We start from the raw sequence: 14,983 nt of genomic DNA on the forward strand, positions 1-14,983 counted from the left end.
AAAAATAAAGTCAGGCTCTCTCTTTGACAGCTTATGAGTATTCTAGGCATCACAATGTTATATACTTTATGACAGCTTTGATCTTGAGGAATGAAAAAAAAAAAAGTCTATATTCAAGAATTTAATTTGAAGTATTTAGAGATCATAAACTCCCAGGGTGAGATTTTCTGCTGCCGTGCTCCTTGCACAGAGTCCACAAGAAGCAGGTCTCGGTCTCTGCCTGCCCAATATTTCCAACCTGTGGGTTAAATGACCACCCCAAAACCAGGTCCCGGTTCTGATCTCAGCTTAGTCAATGTAAATGCAAAGCAGCTTCTGCAAAATCAGTACAGGCACACCAGGGGAAGACCAGGACAACCAAGCTCTGTGGCTTTATGCAACGCGGCAGGAAGAGTAGGCCAGGCTCCATAAGTGGGCTCATCAGTATGCTCCTCGTGGCAATGATCTCAACACCAGCAGATTTCCCAGTTCAGTGCCTTCCTGAACTGCCTTTGGAAACTTCCCAAGAGAAGCCCCAGAGTGACCCCGTGCAATCATTTTGCCAGGGAAAATGGGCTGTCAGTCGCCTGTTCTTATAGCGCTGGTCACAGGCCAGGGATCAGGGCCTGCACACACGGGAGGCTGGTGTGAGTCAGCAGATGTGAGCACAAGAAATTTAGCTTGTATTTATGCCTTACCAGTGAATGTCCCTATTATTTATTTATTTATTTATTTATTTATTTATTTATTCTCCTTTATGACACTAACCCTTACCTCCTTTGAGCAGTAATGTGGCTGAAGGTTTGGAGCAGGTGTGGAGACCATCCCGTCCCTCCTACCCTTGACTGTTTACTACCTGGCCTCTCCCCCGTTAGCTGAGGTTTTTGCTGATAGCTTTTGGTGCTGCTGGTTGAGGGTGAGTGCACCTGAGAGCCTCTCACACGTACAGAGGGGAGAGAGAGGCTGTGATCAGCTCCTCACTGCCTCTCTCTTGCTACAAACCCACACCACAGGTTAGTGTCTTAGCATGTCCCATTATAGGTGTATATGTCCCCAAATTATCCAGGCTCGGCAGGCTTGGATACTGACGTGTGAATGATTTACAGGAGAGCAAAGAGGGCTTGCACATTTGGGAAACCTTGTTTGGCAAACACAGACCACTCCCATGCTGCTGGTAACCCTGGCAAAACCAGAGGCAGAAGTGAGCTACAAGAATCTCTTTCAGATTGCAGCTCCTATCCACAACATCTCCCTGAATTTCATATAGAGATTTTTTCCAGGCACTTTGATGCCATACATCCATTTTTCCAGGTGAGAAAGCTGCCACACACAGGCAACTTACAGGAGTTGTGAAGCATCACTTGGTGGTGGAGACAAGCAAGAAGACCGTGTTGCTTCCCTTCCTCCTGGCCATGACAGTCCGGTGCCAGTTTGCACAGAGGCATGGGGAAAGGCAGCAGTTAAACAAATGAGCCTGATGCAAAGGGTGATTTAATAGCTGGGTTTTGGTATGGCCAGGTGTGGTACTCCAAATTAACCCACGCACAAGTGTGGTAACTCAGTATTAAACCGAGCGGAGATGCTCTATTGTTCTGATTTGGCTCTCTGGAAATGATTGGGAATTTTCTGATAGAAAGCTGTAGAAAATGAGCACGTTGGGCTCATGATGTGCAATTCCCTGTGCAAATGTTTCTAGATCAGAGCTATCTTTTGCCCTTGTGAGCTCTCTGAGTTATATGTTTACTTATTAACCGCAAACCACCAGTAAAACAAGGCAAGATTTTGTTGCTCTATTTGTGGACAGATAATGAGTACATAGATACATTTGTAGTCCTCAGGACGTGTATTAAGAGACATTAACTGTCTAAGTTCACCAATTTAATGCCATATCATCCAGGAAGAGGCTTGTGTTAAATAAGTTTCAAGATTTTACGGCCTCCCAACTAGTGGAATTTTTTTAAAGGGCATAAAAGAGATAGCTATCTTCCCTAGCATTGCCCCGGAGAATTGACCTTCCTACAAAGAGAGCAGTCTTTCAGCAGGAAATGTTTGGGCACGTTTTTCCTGCCCTTCAAATTGATTTCACTGAGTACATCTCCGCAGTCTCAAAGCAAGAACAGATTGTTGCTATTAACCTCATGATGAAACTTGATATTAATGTGTGTATAAGTAGTACGTAAACGATTAACAAGTGTTAGAAGCCTGCAGTGGCTACGGAGCCTGGAGTGCATGCATACCGCAGCATATATTCCCAGGATTGGTTTTGGCTGGCCAGCCTGCTATACGGACCAGACGCCGTGTTGTCCTGGTTTTGTTATCACCACTTGTCCTTGCAATTGGGAACTGAGCAAGCTGCTGTGGGCACTTACCAGCGGCCAGAGCAGGAGATGTTGGGCTGTGGGAGCCCGAGCAATGCCTGAGGATGCCGCTGTTCAGCCTCGGGGACAACAGCAGTGCCAATTGCTTTAGAAAGGCCAGTTTTTAAAAGCCTATTGTTATTACTTGGTGCTCTTTTCCCTGTGATTAGTATGGAGTTGCTGCCTTGGGTAGTCATGGGGCCCCTGGTCCCGATATTTATTGTGAAACTGTCCTCAGTGTGGTTTCAGTGATTTTTTTAACTCTGCATGCATTTCCTGGCCCAGAGGAACTGGATTTATCGAGGCCTGTGCTTCATCATCCAGTACATGCTAGTTTGTGGGTTTGCACCTGCTTGCAATTTATCAAAGTCTCTTTTAAATGAATCGGAAGGTGTGAAAGGCAGAAGCTGTTTAGCACCTTCTGGATAATCGGAGGTGTGTCAGGCACCTAATAATAATGTATGCTCCACATTTCCCAGCGCCATTTGCAATGCAAACTACCAGCGTGAGGGCAATTTTCCAGAATGATTTGAAAATGTATGAATTCATTCAGTGCTTTTGTCAGCCAGAGCAGCTAGAGCAGCGGCTGGACACGAATTGGGTATGAGGAATAATGGCACTGCCGTCCCGTCTTCTTGTCTTTGCCCAAATCCAGGTTGGCACTGTTTATATTTGCTCATCCCCAGGCCTATTTTTGCACTGGGCGCTTCCTGCTGGACGTGCCACAAAATGCTGTGCTGTTTAGTCAGCGAAAAGGTGGAAATACTCCATACTTATAAATCTTGTAAAACCAGAAGTTTCCAAAACTCTAGTTTTCAGTGCACTAAGCATTCAAACTATATGTGAGGTGTGTTTATTCTGCACAGACGCACTGCATGTTAAAAAATAATGGAAGTTAGCAAGTCCAGCATGAGAACTGCCGAAGTTTGGCATCAAGAGTGATTGAGTAATTGTGTGTGGTTTCCTGACATGTATATATGTGGTCGTAGGATTTCATTGCATGGGTTGGGATCTGACAGCTTCAGTGCTCTGAAGGAGCAGGGGCCCATAAGTGGGTGGCTGTGTGCATTTGCTGCCAGCGGAGTTATTTCCCCAGAGGCTTCCCTGTGGTGTGTGTGCTCGAACACACAACAGGGCGCCACGCTACCTGAAGTATCACAACAGTATGCGAGTTCCCTCACAAGTAATTCTGCCTTTATACACTAACAACTCCTGTTTGACAAGGGCTATTATTATTCGCTGTGAATGGGTAAGAAATCAAGAGTTGAAATGGGTTGATTCATTTTGAATAACAAGCAGGGATTTCATTTTTCAGGCGTTTTGCATTGTGCAGCACTCTCTGTAGTGCACAACAGGGCTGCGGGGTGGTTGAGCTGTGGAAGCACAGGCTCTGGGCAGAGCTCAGGGGTAGGACATGGGGCTAGGAGAGGAAACGGGGAGAGGACAGACCTTGAATGAGAAGGGCAGCTTTAAGCAAGGTGCCCTGGCTCTCATACTGGCGGAGGGACAGCACTGAAGTGCCGCAGCAGGGACATCAGCACTTTCAAGTGAACTAAGGGGTCAATATGTGCAAAGGCACAAATTAATAGTTTTGGTGTTAGGATGGCTACAGCATTTATTTCAAACATCCCTTCTCCCATCTGCAAAGGAGTTTTGGAGAAACACCTGTCGTGGAAAGTTTCTGTGCTAATGTGAGAGCCCAGCAAGACTGCAAGCAATTTTCTAAAGAGAAGTGCCGGCTCTACGTGCCAGTCCACTGGCCCCAGCAGTAATAAAGAATATAACTAAGGCTATGGCTATGCTGGCTGGATTAGGAAGGATATCTTCTCAGTAATAATGACGAAGGCAATGCACATTTCTGATGTGATTGTAAAGCTGCTATTCACATTGTCACAAGTGACAAAAGGTTTTACTTCCAAAGCACCGCATACTTGTTTTGTAAAGGCTCATTTCGCAAAGGCTCTTCTGGAAGCTGGATTATTTGATTCATCTACTTTGTTTTTGGGTTTTGTGACTCCAGATTCAAAGGTATGCCCCTTGGTATCTCAAATCTGCAATTAGAAACGTTGAGATAGTAATGCATATTTATTTCATATTGAAAGTATCGTGTGACCAAGTTCAGGTTCACAATCTGCTTTAAAGATGTAAAGTGGTGCATTAATCTAAGTTTTATACTCACACACATGTATATGCAAAAAAGTTTGTTATGGACTTACCTTACAGAGAAATGTTTTATATGCGTTGAGATTATTTATTTATTTATTTTGTTTATTTATTTTCTCCTGGAGTGTAACAAAGCTTATGCAAACAAGGAAAACAAACTTTGCTGATATTTATAGTGAAACTGCAAAGTGACACCACCAGCTTTTAAAGAAAGCCAGTGGATAAATGCCGCATGGAAAATAAATTGTTAGCACCCCAGAAAGTGACAGTGCTATGTTTACTATGTTGATCTCTTTTTTATTAAGGATTGAATACCCAAATTAGGGTATTAGCTTTGTCTCAGCGTTCAGATTCCTCTTAATGCACAGGTGATGCTGAGAATACTCTTTCTTCGCCTCTCTATCTGCTGAAAGCGATGCGTATGTGATATTTAAAATTAATAAGGCTGGAAATTTCAAATACCAGACAAGACACATGCAAGCATTGCAACCGGGGCTTCTTTCGCAGCCATGAAAACAATGCCATGGCTTTATACTTGCTGTGTGCTTTATTGTGTCTTAAAATAACAAACAAAATAATTAACATTGCTGCAGTTCGTGTTTTCTTGTGTCAGTTCCAGACCCTGAAGTAAAGGCTTAATCCAAGTCAAGTGTCTGGAGGTTGATCCCAAGGTGACTGGAAGTGCCGGAAGGTTTTACTGGTGTAACTGGTGGATGCTGGATGATGCTGTGGGAGCAGCCAGAGGAGTTGCTGGTGGCATGCTGCTCTGCAGGGTGAGCAGGGAGCTCAGGATGTGGAGCTGGCTGCTCAGCTTATAGGAGCTCAGACCGTACGGAGGTATCCGTAGGATATCAGGAGGTATCCTCCTCCTGGATAGGGTAGAGGTATTGCAATGGGCTGCTGCCCAGCCCGATGGGAGAAGCTGGCAGCCTCCAAGGGGGTTTCCAGGTCTCTGCTGCACACAGGGATGGATCAATCAGAAGGATGAGTCGAAAAAAACTTTAAATACAGAGAAACAGCACTCTGTATTCAAGGAGGATTCTGAGAGATTCAAGGGGATAAGAACAGACAGGAAAACATTTGGAAAACAAGCACGCATCCCTACTATGTATCACTGCACTGCTCAGTGCACGTGGGAATAGCATTTGATCAAATGCTGCCAAAGTCAACTTTAGGTACTATGATCATCCCCTGCCATGCACCAAAGCCTTATTTGAACCCATGTGCTTATTTGAACCTCAAGTAGTGGTTTTGCTGCTGGCAGCACCTGGCACAAGGTGGGATCAATGCGAAGGGGGGTGCTGCGGGAGCTAGCAGCTGCAGGAAGCAGAAAGCTGCAAACTGCTCGGTGCTTTGTGCCTACGTTTTCCTGCAAAACATACAGGGATGCATTATGCACCCATCACACTGAAAGGGTTGGGCTGTTGGTGGCACCCGTGCTTCCTTCCAGCAGAGCCTCAGTTCATCTCCATCACTGATTTGAGGCCACCAAGCCATGGCCTTAAATGAAAATAACCACGTGATAGCAAGTGTTAGCTACAAGGCAGATCAGATCTTGCCCACTCTTCTTAAGCTTGAAGTTACACCCTCGCTCCAGCCTTCCCTGTGATGCTTGGTGTGAGTGCTGCAAATATATGATGGATTTTAGGAACCCAGTTCTGTCATTAATAGTGTTGTGAAAATCATTGGGACCAGTGATAACACCTGTGTGAAGGAGATAGCATGGAGCTGTACTCTCGAAACTTAAAGCTGGTGCCCACTGGTTGTCCCATCAGTTTGTCCTCAGTGTGAGTGGCTGGAAATCAAGTTTAGAAAGATTTAGAAAGGACGGTGAGGGAAAGATTGGAGAAAATGAATTGATTTTGTCAGGGAGGGAGCAAAGGGCAGGGAGAGAGAACAAAGCTGGAAGGGATAGTGCTATGCAAAAGACTATAATAAAATGGAAACCAAATCAGCCGTTTTCCACAGATGCTGGACAGCAGTGAGGAGTCATGAGCTCAGTCCTTTGAGAAACTGGAGCTGGTGGAGCAGAAGCTAGCAGGCCAGGTCAGAGCCATGGGGCAATAAGGGCAATAAGGCAGGGAACAGGCCATCCAGGGATGCTGCTGAGCATCTCTGCAGGAGGCTTAAAAGAGTGGACTGTACTGATCTCTGCTAGTATAAACCCATGTGGTCCTGCTGCTGCTCCTCTGATCACCTGTGAGGAGGCTCAGTGACATTTTAATACTTTTTCTTGTTCTGTATTGCATATTGCTCCCACATTAAGCTATTTGTAATATCCGTATTATTGTTTTCCATTGTGTCGCTCTAAATGTGAGTGGTGTTGTCCATCACGTCCCTGTATTGCTGAAAACCCACGCTAGGTAATTCTGGATATGTTAATATGTAAGAGCTGGAATGAAATTTTTACTAGGAGTCCCATATAAAACCAGGAAATTCAATGAATACAATAAATGCTGCACTCAATAAATCCAGTAAGCTCCGCTGTGATATTTCTACCCATAAATGCCACACTGAATCGGTATTTGGAGCTCTGCTGAATTATCCATCACTGGTTAGGTGTCCTGCACAGGGCTGCTCTCTGATGTGGCACCTTGTTGGCATGGCTTTGTGTTTCTGCATGGACTGGACCCTAAATCTGGTGCCACTCTCCTGTGGCACTTTGGAAAATGTTCTTGTTCTGTATTCTTTATGAGAATAAATAACACAGACTGACCTGTAATTGCTTCAGTGTATTGAGTTACTTTGCTGGGTTTTGATGTTGAATTAGTTACACTTCCCAGATCTTCATGCAGTCTACAGCTGTAGGGAAATGGCTTTGGAGGCTGGAGGACTCTGTAGCATGCGTCTGTGAACTACCACCTCTCACACATGGAGCCTGCCCATGACAAGCTTCTAGCTCATAAACTGCACATAACTACTCTGCCCTGCTCTCTTTTAATATAGATTTTAAAAAATGTATAGAAATGCCATGCTCTGCACCGCTCTGAGATCCTCGGTGTACTTCTTCCCCACCTCTCACAGGTGAACACAGGTGAAAAAACCGTGTGCCTATAACAAGGAGAAAGTTAGCTGACTATAGCACTGAAAGCTTTTATAATCCTGTGACAAGAGGCTAGAGCTCTGTTTCAAGGGTGTTTATTGTGGCAGGTGCGCCAGCAGAAGGTGTAGCAAGGACTGAACAACAACGAGGCTCAATGATCAAGAGGTTTAGCTTCATGTGGATTTAGGAGCTATATTCTAAGTGTGAGGCTAGTGTGAACCCATGTGCATGTGAACACGGCTCCTGGTGTGCTCGGGTTTGTCTTGAAAACTGCTGAAGGCCTTAATGGGCTAAAATCTGCTGCTAGAGAAAGGGAAGGGAAGGAAAATGCATTTGAACCTTAATAAATTAAATGAGGAAGGAAAGAATAATTCTTGCCTACTGTGAGAATATTTAAGCTCTTAAAGACGGAGAGAGTAGAGCAAAGGCCAAGGGCAGTCTGTAGTTGATAAGATGACCACCTTGTTAGCAAGATGAAACAGCTTTGTGAAGGCCCACGTCCAGGAAGGGGCAATGAAATAAAATTCCTCTTTTTTGAGCATTCTTGGCTTCTTTTTTTTCATAAACCATTGGAAGGCAAATAGATCCCTCTACGCTTCTGATGCTGTTTTCATGCTCTTTTGTGTACCAGTACATAGTCACAGGTGAGCTCCTGCTGGTTTTCCATCTCTAAGAGGAAAGGTCTCTGGCCAGCCTGGTGAAGGATCAGCTTTGAAATACCTCGATGGCCAGCGTGGTGCTTTCCTTTCTGCCCACATCTATGAGTCCATACCACTAGCAGCCACGTGAAGCCATCGGACTGTCTCCAGGGATATTTTAATGGGGAGACTAATGGGTTTATTTTAGTGGAAGAGACTTGTGCCACCGTGTTACCCCCAGCAGCTGTTCCGGTTTATTGCAACAAAGCTGTAACTGCTGTGGTGTGCTGCAGGCACCCTCTGAAATGATTAAGACTTGGCTAACAGAATTGTCATCCCATAGATTTGAAAAGGAGGAAAGCTTTTTGGTTGGCTTTACATTCGTACTGGCATCACTTGCATCATATGGGTAGATATTTATTATTAAGACACCCCGAGGAAGAAGATGACATCCACTTCCAGTTGCCTCTGGCTTGGGAGGCTTTTACATGTATATACGTGTTGGCTGAAGGCAGAGTGGGACACAACACGTACAGAAAGCTTGCAAGCCCTTGGAAAACAGCAGCAGATGCTTCCCATAAATAATGGGGATAAACAGTGTGCTTGGGCAGCAGCGCAGGCATGTAGTGAAATCTTCTGAGCAAAAAACTCAGTACAAGCAATACTTCATGATGAACATAACAGCATGGATTTTTTTTTTTTCTTGTACTAGGTGCTTGCACGCTGCGCTGTTTTTGTGGTAGAGTCTTCTCGAGCACAGACTAGTGCTCCCATTTCAAAGGGCTCTGATGGATGCTTCATCTTAGACATATTTTAAAGGAAAAAAATCCAGTTAACATCTATATATTCACAGATGAACCAAGTACTTCAGTGCAAAACTGTCAGTGTTATTTTGTGGGGAGAAGAGATCTTTTTCCTACCAACAGAGACAGAATATATCTCAGCCTCCAAACAAAGCTAGAGAAAGCTGACTGAATATCAAACAGATTTTTCTAAAAGGAGACATACTATTCATTCCCAAGCTGTGTCTTCCATAAATAGAAAATCTCTGTGAGTATCAAAGGTACTTCCAACCCAAGTACCACGCCTTTGACATAAATAAAGGACAGGCACCTAGGTATAACTCTTCCAAAACAGTTTTACAGCTAGCTAATCAATACATTGCAACAGACATATTGCCTTTTATTTTCTGTTTATACACCGCCCCGGATCCTTGTATATAGTCTTGATGCCAGCACAAGGATACACGAGCTTAGAGATCAATACAAAACACTTCTTCAGGTGTATTGATCGCCAGCTGCTGAGGATGACGATAAATTCCTGCAGATTATCTTTCTGTCAGGAAGCCTGTTAAACCCTCAACCCATAAGTGAGCTGTGGCAGGCTGGTTGTGTCCGTGGTGGCACCACCCAGGGACACGGATGCGTGCCATTCGCATTCAGGAAGCATGAAACCAAAAGCAGGGTGTTCACATGCCCCCAAGAGCTCACCCCTTCTGACTGCCAAAAAGTTCAGCAACAGCTTTGAGGCTGCAAGTTTGTGGTGTGAGCCTTCGGGCTCTGAAGGGTGACGCTGCTGGGCAGCTCCCGGGACGCTTGGCTGGCCTCTGGGCACATGGTGCTGGTGCCTCCGGCTGCTCTCAGCTCCACCAGGAGCACACGGGAGATGTGGGAGAGGAAGAAATGCCTCGTTTCTCTTTTCTATTCCTCTGGGAAAAGGTGGCAGGAGCTTGGGGATGTTGTTTGGGTTTTGTTTAGAGAGGCAGGGAGGCTAATGTGTCCTATTTTACTTTTGTCTTCTGTCTTGGGAGGAGAGATTGAGAATGACAGCTAAAAGGGACAGAATGCCAAAAGAGGAAAAACATCCTGAAAAGATGACTTATTACTTTTTTTTTTTTTTTTTTTGACTAATCTCATCAATATTTGCTTCAGTATTGAAATATCGGAGAAAAAAAATAAAACAAATTTAATTACCCCCTCATTGCTATGGAAAATGGGAGCTGTGTACCACAGATTTCCGTAATGCCCTGATCTAACCTTATTTCTGCAAACACTAGACCTCTATTTGGAACAATATTTCCCACTCAAGATGCAGGGGCTCTAAGAGCACGGGTTTGCCGGATGTGCTCTGCATATTGCAGAAGTAGGCGAGCAGCGAGGCCACCTGCTCAAGGACACTTGTCTCCAGTTTATCTCCTGAATTACGCTGCAGAAGCTTGAATTGTTTCCATCAGCAAGTGTCTCTTGCATTTTGGAGAAGATCTGTGATGAGTAAAGGAGGTGCCAGGGCACAAATGAAAGAAGTGGAATATTTCGAGCTTGGTAACCTTTAACAAAACATATTCATTATGGTTCATTTTGTCAAGGGAGCAAGGTGGACACTGAAGTGTTGCATTGCTCTGCACAAACAAGACATCCTTGAGTCTCAGTGTCACTTGTAGCTGAGCCAGATACCAGTTGCTTCCCCTTGCTGTTGAGTGAGATGTCCACAGAGGAAAGCAGTGATCAGAGCAAAGTGCGAGCACAGCATCAAGTCCTTCACGTCTGCGCATTTTCAGAGAAGGAAAAGAAAACGAGTGCGCTTGCTAAGGCACATCTATAAAACAAAGCTTGTTCTTGCTCCCTTGCTGTCCAGGAAGAATTCCCATATGATCTTTAAAGACTCAGATCATGCCATAGCATCTTTTTATAAAACAAACTACAGTCAACGCTGCCTCCTTCTTCTGCTGTTCCAGTGCATATGTTGGAAACTGAGTGAAAACAGTGCAGTGATGCTTGTGCATATACAGCTCATGATTTGATTGTTTTGTTAATATTTTCTTAGCTATTTCATTAAACTGAATAAGGTTATTTATTTATTCTTGTGTAAATAATTGCTTCTGGAGAAGAAAGAAAACTTTGTTTCATCATTTGAATTACCCGCACTACCCAGGGTTCATGAGCTGGCTGGTTCTGTGCACCCTCCAATTAACAAGCCTCCAATTAACAGGTGCTCTTTGGAAAAGAGGCCATCTCTCTTTGATGTACTTTTTGGTCTTTGCTTGTCAAAAATATGCATGTCCAGTGATCATAGCTCTGCAGCAATAAAGATAGTAAATCAGGTTAGCCTGGAGGTGAAGCCTGGAAAAGCAAGGCGTTGCAAAGGGAAGAGCTGAAGCTTTGTGCCCTAGTTCCTGGTTCCCTGTAAAATATTGCTTGTCACTGAGAAGTTCCCAATGGACATGTGTATGTCTACATGGCTTTTCACTGAGCTGCATCTGCTAAAGTTTTTGCCCTATGGAGAAAATTAGGCTCAGAAAAATAATTGTGTCTATGATGGGTTAGTGAACTCCAGGGCATTATCCTGTGGCAAAGGGAGATCTGAGCCAGTGTGTGCTTCTGGCTGGAGTCAGCCACATTCATCATCTAAGGAAGCAACAGCACACACAGTGCCTTCCAAAGGTGTAGCAGCAATGTCCTTATGCCTCACTTCATGCTCCTGCAATCCTGGCTGGGCTTGTGGCCAGCACTCAGCCAGAGCATCCCTGCCCTCACACCTCCACCTTGCACGGGCAAGATCTGTGGACAGAGCTGCTCTCATGCCCCTGTCATATCCCTGGTGTCTCAGCACCATAAATGTTTGTTGATGCTTGATGAGTTATGACCTGAAGAAGAAGAAAAAAAATAGCCTTGCCTAGCTAAGAGGCTGAGAATTCCCACCAAAAGGGTGGCATGTGGCTAGAGGATGCAAAGGCATAGGTGAAAGCAAAATGATGTTTGCTGGTGGGAGAAAAAAAAATGGGGGGGGACTGTTCTACATTTCCATAGGGTGAGTAGCTGCTGCCAGTAGTGTTTTCTGTGACTGTCTAACAATAAACCTGTCTGTTGAGTGTGTGGTTTTCTGATACTTGGTGAAATTGCCTTATTTTGTTTTTCTACATGTGTACACTGGAAACTGTGAAGTGTTATGAGGGGTCCAGAAATCTGCACGGATAAGAGGTTGCCGACGAGGCTGAATGCATCACTTCATCTGGCAGAGTTGAACTGTGGGATTAAAAGGAAAAGCTGGAACCAGCCATGGGTAAGGAAGTGCTCTGCACCGGGCTTGAGACCTGTTCTGTGCAGCCTGCCTGGAGATAGTGTGTTTTTCTGCTTTTAAAATATGCATGATTTTCTTCTCTCATAAATGTGACAACCTTATATTGAGTGATGCTGGTGACTGGCTCTGAAGTAAATGGCTATACGTGTGGTGAGAGAGGGAGATGTGTAGGATACAGAGGGTATCTCCAGGCAGGGGGCTTAGCTGCCTCTGGGACATCACCTCCCCTTCTTTATATACTAAACGCAACATAAAAAGGGTGGTTGGTTTTTCCTCACTGTATGTGAGGGAGGATGAATCAGCGCAGACACTCAGGCTGGTTAGCTGGGGACAGCAAGCTCTGTGCCGTGTCCCCGGCGCTTGGCAATCGGCCCCATTCGGCATACCTGGACTCCGCGGGCAAGCATCCAATTAATCACAGTCTAATCACAGAGGGACAAGGGTCTCGCTGCTCAAATAACAGTGAGGCGATGCTGTGCTGGTGGTGTAAATTATGCAGTCCAATCTTGGGAGAGCTGCGGGAAAGACAGTCTATCAAAATGCCATTACGCGGCGTGCACAATTCGCCGCTGGTGTCTGGGCAGGCAGGTAGCTGCGGACTCTGTTTAACGACGAATTTAATGATGGGCTCCTGAAGAATTACTGTTGATTACTCTGCTCATATTCATTTCAACCCTTCTCCCTGTGGACACGGAGACGGGCACACAACGACCGCATGTCAAATCGCCCTCTCTAGCCCTGTGTGCAACAGCTCCGAGCACCAGCTGGGGATGGTCAGGTGTGGCTCTGAAGCAAAAAAGTCTGTGTATTGAGGGGCCTGATCCTCCCGCAGGAGGCAGGGGGGCCTGTGGGCAGCAAGGTGTGCTGGGGACACCCGAGGAGTGTGGAGGTGACGGTCCCTTTGGGGCCTGGGCTGGAAGTGGGAGGGCTGGTGCCCTGACAGGGACACTGCTGAGACACCCCACTGCTGCCCTAAGATGGCCGCCTCTGCTCTCCACCCTGAGCAGGGGAGAGACCAAAAACAAACAAACAAACAAAAAACCACATATCAGCAAGTTCATGAATGTAGAATTTCCTATTGTTTTATGACCCAAATTCTCACCTTTGCAGGTGGTCCATCAATTCGTCTTTGCAGAAGCAAAGCTCTTTGTGGCACTGTCTGGGCCTAGGGCCTCATCCAAGGCTGGTGGAATGAATGCGGTGGGGTTTCTGGCTCAGGGGACACCGGGCTGCTTCATGCAGTTTTGGATGCATGATCAAAAAGTACATATATGCATGTATGTGTGGTAATGGCATCCACATCATGTCCATGACAGCAGGGGGAATTTGAACCATCGCACTTTAAATGACAGTATGGGTAAAACTGAAGCTTTGTTTAATTCTGTGGAATGACAAACATTTTCCCCCTTCACTGGAGAATTTTCCTTGCATATCTGAATGAAGAAGCTCTCATTTGTTTTGTGCTCTCTACAAGATACAGCTTTTGGCAATAAATGAACAGTAATCTGGTTTCAACCTTTACCTCTTCCCTCACCCCCTGCAAAAAAAAGATTTAAAAATGTGTATTGTTTTGTCAAGATGGTTAGATCCCAACAGAACTTGTGTCTGCAGCACAGCCTACTTGAAATAACGTTATCTTGCATCATAGATGCCTCCCTGAAACTTTATCATCACTGTTCCCAGTGCAAAGTGTTGCTCTTTCATGACATCTTTGTATTCCCCAATCCAGCCACTTCAGCTACTAAAAATAAATTGTCTGTGTTATCAGGGAATAAAAGCAGCTGAAGTATCATGGGAGCTGTTTCTGCCCGCAAAAGCATAAAGTTAGAAACTACCTTTTTCAAGACAATCATATTTTTGTTATGATCCATTTTGGACCATGTATTCATTAATCTCTTTCTAGCAGTAGCCACAATTAAACTTTACATTCAGGGTAGTCTGAGGAAAAAGATCATGACTATGTTTCTTCAAAGTGTAATAGCAGACAATAAAACGTGAACGTGAGGAAATAATATTTAAATTTAATCCCCCTAGTCTGTACAATAACCTTCACCTTATCTCTGTACTATGCAGCATTAGCTATTCCTTTTTTATTTTGGCTACCTGGTTCTGTTAGCTGATAACTGTATCACAAAGTTTTAGGTACGTGAGATGAATTTTTGTGACTGACTGTGAGATGTCTTCATGCATGTCTTATTGAAGACATTCTTACTCTAAGTTTGACCTGTTCTGACTTTCACTGTGATGGTAACAGCAGCCTTTGGGAAGCAGAAAAGGAGACAAAACTTGGAGTCCGTTGCAGGGGTGGTCAGTAAGATGGGAAGTCAATGGTATTGTAAACCTACAAAACTATGCTATGTTCTAGCTCGTATCGCACAACATGGTGGTACAGAAACACATACATGAACCTGTCTCTTCCACTGTTTAAATGTGTTTTAGGACTGACTGCAAATCCTGTAAGTATGTGTAGGTTGTGTAAGCAGGGTGGGATGGGAGGCTTTGGGATGGGGATCTGTTAGCACTGGCACACAGAAGTCCAACTCTTGATGCAGGAAGGTAGAGCTAGCCTGAGGAGGGTCTGATCCAGAGTCAGTGAGATACTCTCGACTTAAAGAAAGATCGGAATGAGATCTGGGATCCTACATTTCACCGAGTACAGTAGGCCAATCAGGGTGATTAGTAAGTAGAGATGAATGAATTTAGTCAAAGTTGTGTTCTGTTTTCTA

At 44.8% G+C, this 14,983-nt stretch overlaps 1 long non-coding RNA gene across 1 annotated transcript; it reads left to right on the forward strand.

Moving 5' to 3' along the window:
• The first annotated feature begins 628 nt into the window (after positions 1-628).
• Positions 629-14,688, forward strand: LOC137855286 (uncharacterized). Its single transcript, XR_011095673.1, has 3 exons — positions 629-992; positions 12,122-12,239; positions 13,368-14,688. It is a non-coding gene; the product is annotated as an uncharacterized lncRNA (long non-coding RNA).
• Positions 14,689-14,983: the final 295 nt, after the last annotated feature.

This window comes from Anas acuta, chromosome 4 (assembly GCF_963932015.1).
Source record: "Anas acuta chromosome 4, bAnaAcu1.1, whole genome shotgun sequence".
Classification (NCBI taxonomy): Eukaryota; Metazoa; Chordata; class Aves; order Anseriformes; family Anatidae; genus Anas; species Anas acuta.